We start from the raw sequence: 3,556 nt of genomic DNA on the forward strand, positions 1-3,556 counted from the left end.
CAGGAAACTCACTTTCAGACTAACAGAACCAGCACTTAGATCTTTGTGCACTTTCAATTTCTTATCTGCCAGTAAGAGCTCACAAGCACCAGAGAGGTGGCTAAGGAAATCAACAAAGCAGTGGAAACAGGGCTGAGGTTGGTGAAATGTTCTAAAATTAGATATGACAATGGTTGCACAACTTCATGACTTACTGAAAACCACAAAACTGTGCACTTTAAATGGGTGAATTTTATGGCACATGAATAATATCTAGAGTTTAAAATTGTAAGCATGGCCTGGAGTGATAGTATAGCAGTACTGCACTTGCATTGCATGCAGCCGACCCGGATTTGATCTCTGGCATCCCATATGGTACCCCCAGAACCCCCAGAAGTAATTCCTTTTTTTGTGCTTTTTTTGGGGGGGTCACACCCAGCAATGCTCAGGGGTTACTCCTGGCTTTACACTCAGGAACTACTCCTGGCGGTGCTTGGGGACCATATGGGATGCCGGGGATCGAACCCGGGTCGGCCGCGTGCAAAGCAAACGCCCTACCTGCTGAAAAGTAATTCCTGAATCAGGAGTAATTCCTAAATACAGAGCCAAGTGTGATCCCTGAGCATCACTGGGTATGGACCCAACCCCCCTCCTCTCCAAAATAATAATAGTAAGCATGGACCAGAGAGATAGCTTGTCCTGCATGCAAAGGACCTGGCGTCATCTCTAACACTCCATATGGTCCCCTGAGCCCATCTTGAGGGATCCCTGAGTGCAGAGCCAAGAATAAGTCTTAAACACTACTCACTGGGTGTGTCTCAAAAAAACAAACAAAATATTGTGAGGCTCAGAGATAATACAGCAGGTAAGATACTTCCCATGCATGTGACTGACCTGGGTTGATCTCTTACACTCCATTTGGTCCCCTGAGTCCGGACAAAAGTGATCTCTGAGCACAGAGCCAGAAATTAGCCCTGATCACTGCTGGATGTGGCCCAAAGTACAAAAACCAAAACCTTTAGTCCTTAGAGATAATAGTGGATAGGGCACTTGCTCTGCACAGGGCAGATCTGGGTTCTATCTGTGGCATCCCATATGATCCATAGAACTAGGAGGACCAAGCCCTGACTGAGCACTGCCAGGTGACATCCAAACAACAAAATAAAATAAAAGTTGTAGGCACAGGAAAAATCTACAGGGACAGCATGAAGGATACATTTCATGAGTTAAAGGTGGCCCATTTAGTGCTCTGCGTGGCTAGCATGATGATGTGTTTTGTTTTGTTACCATGGTCCTCTCTGGGTGAGGATATCTTCCCAAGCAGTGTTCAGGGTGCCCAGGGGCTACTCTTAGCCTGGCTGTGCCAGCCTCGTATTTTGGTCCTTGGGCCAAGCACTGCAGTGCTGCTGGAGGTCACCAGGGCCATACCCAGTGGTGCTGGAAATCGAACTTTGGGTTTAGTTCAGGCAAGCCGAGAACTCCAGCCCTTTGAGCTTTCCCTGGGGGCCTTCTTTCTATTTAATTTTTTTTAACTGTTTGGGGCTACACCCAGTGCTGCTGAGGGTTTGCTCCTAGGTGTGCTCTCAATAATTACTCCTGTCAGGGCTCCGGAGACCATGTAGGATGCCAGACGTCAAACCCGGGTCCATCGCATGCAAGGCAAGTGCCTACCTACTGTGCTATCTCTCTGGCCTCTCCTTCCTTTTAAAAGTATAATTTGCACAGAACCAAATGTATCTGCTTTATAAATGTGCATTTGTCTAATGCTGACAGAGATAACCTCCACCAAAATCAGTTCCAGAGGATTTGATCACCCCTGAAAGTTCCCCTCACCGCTCACCGCCTTCAGCGCTCCCCCACACACACAGGTAACTGCCAATCTGATTTCTAACCCACTGAATAGTTTTGTCTGTTCTTTAAAATCCACCATAGGGGTTTAATACTCTGTTTATGAGTTACTATTATTAAACGTATTGTTATTAAATGTACCAGGAGATTATTTCTTTTTTTTTCTTTTTTAATGTTCCACTCCTTTATTTCAGATTAAGTAATATTGTTCAAAAATACCAACTGCCCGAGGAATGGAGATGTAGCAGCTCTCTGTTCTGGTCTTCAAAATACTGTACCCATATCAGTAAAGTTTTGAACATACATCTTTCCTCCAGTATGCATTAATCATATTATTTTACACATATAGGCTACATTGCACACATTTCTAAAACACACACAATACTGAATCATTAAAAGAAAGAAGTACAGATGAGATGAATATTTTCATTTCAGTTTAGTTTAATTTAGATTTTTGGGCCACACCTGGCAGAACTGTACCTGGTGGTTAAATGCTATTTTAAAATTTAAAATACTCAACACTAACTCAAAGGGAAGGCAAAACCAAGGAAAGATAATGCAAAGGACCGGAACATATGTTTTGCTTATGGGAGGCCCTGTTTAATTCCCAGCCATAAGTACATGGTCCCCTGAGCATCCCTAAGAGCAACCCTCAAGCTCTGAGCGAGAAGTAGCACCTGAGCACCACTAGGTGTGGCCTAACACTGGGGAAAATTTTTAAATAATATTCCCTAGTTAAAAGACTTTGGCTAGCATGAATAGAACTTTTCAGGTTAGGGCTAATATGAATAGGACTGCTATGAACATTCACATACAAGTTTGTATGAACTTATATTTTCATTTCTCTTAGTAATGTATATATTATGTACTATATTGAAATTCAAATATACTAATATATAAATCATTTTGGTTAATAAAACACAATTATTGAACATATGTAATAAATGATAATATAATAAAATTAATTTAAGCAACAGAGATAGTACAGGGAATAAGGCATTGACTTATATGAGGCTAACTTTAGTTTATTTAAAAAAAAAAAAACATGTGGTCCCTTGAGCCTGCCAAGGAGTAAACCTTGATCCCTGAATGCAGAGCCAGGAGTAAGCCCTGAGTACTACCAGATGTGCCCCCCCCAAAAAAAAATAATAATAAGATAAAATAAATATTTTAAGTCATAGAACACTTCACGCATACCCCTGGGTGTCATCCTTATGCAGGGGCCATGCTAATAGCCTCTGTATTGTTCTAATTTTAGTATATATGCTGCTGAAGCAAGCACCAGAACCCAATTTAATCCTCAGGCACTGATATGATCGCCTTAGCACTACCAGGAGGTAATCTCTGAGTACAAAATAGTTACATACATACACACATACATAAATATATATATATATATATAAATTCATGTTACTTTTTTTTTCTGCTTTTTGGGTCACACCCGGTGATGCACAAGGGTTATTCCTGGCTCTACACTCAAGAATTACCCCTGGCGGTGCTCAGGGGACCATATGGGATGCTGGGAATCGAACCTGGGTTGGCCGCGTGCAAGGCAAGCGCCCTACCCGCTGTGCTATCTCTCCAGCCCCAATTCATATTACTTTAATGCTCATACATTTGGTTGGACACATGGTCCCATTCCCTATAGACTTCTACCTCCCTGCTTTAGCCACCACACTGGAAAAGCCATCCCCCAATCTCCACCCCAGAGAGGCCAGTTTCAATCCAC

General features: G+C 42.5%; 1 non-coding gene across 1 annotated transcript; it reads right to left on the reverse strand.

Annotated features, from left to right (window-relative positions):
• Positions 1-2,998: 2,998 nt before the first annotated feature.
• Positions 2,999-3,109, reverse strand: LOC129404569 (U6 spliceosomal RNA). The gene has a single exon (XR_008629962.1). It is a non-coding gene; the product is annotated as a U6 spliceosomal RNA (small nuclear RNA).
• Positions 3,110-3,556: the final 447 nt, after the last annotated feature.

This window comes from Sorex araneus, chromosome 4, assembly GCF_027595985.1.
Source record: "Sorex araneus isolate mSorAra2 chromosome 4, mSorAra2.pri, whole genome shotgun sequence".
In the NCBI taxonomy this organism is placed as follows: Eukaryota; Metazoa; Chordata; class Mammalia; order Eulipotyphla; family Soricidae; genus Sorex; species Sorex araneus.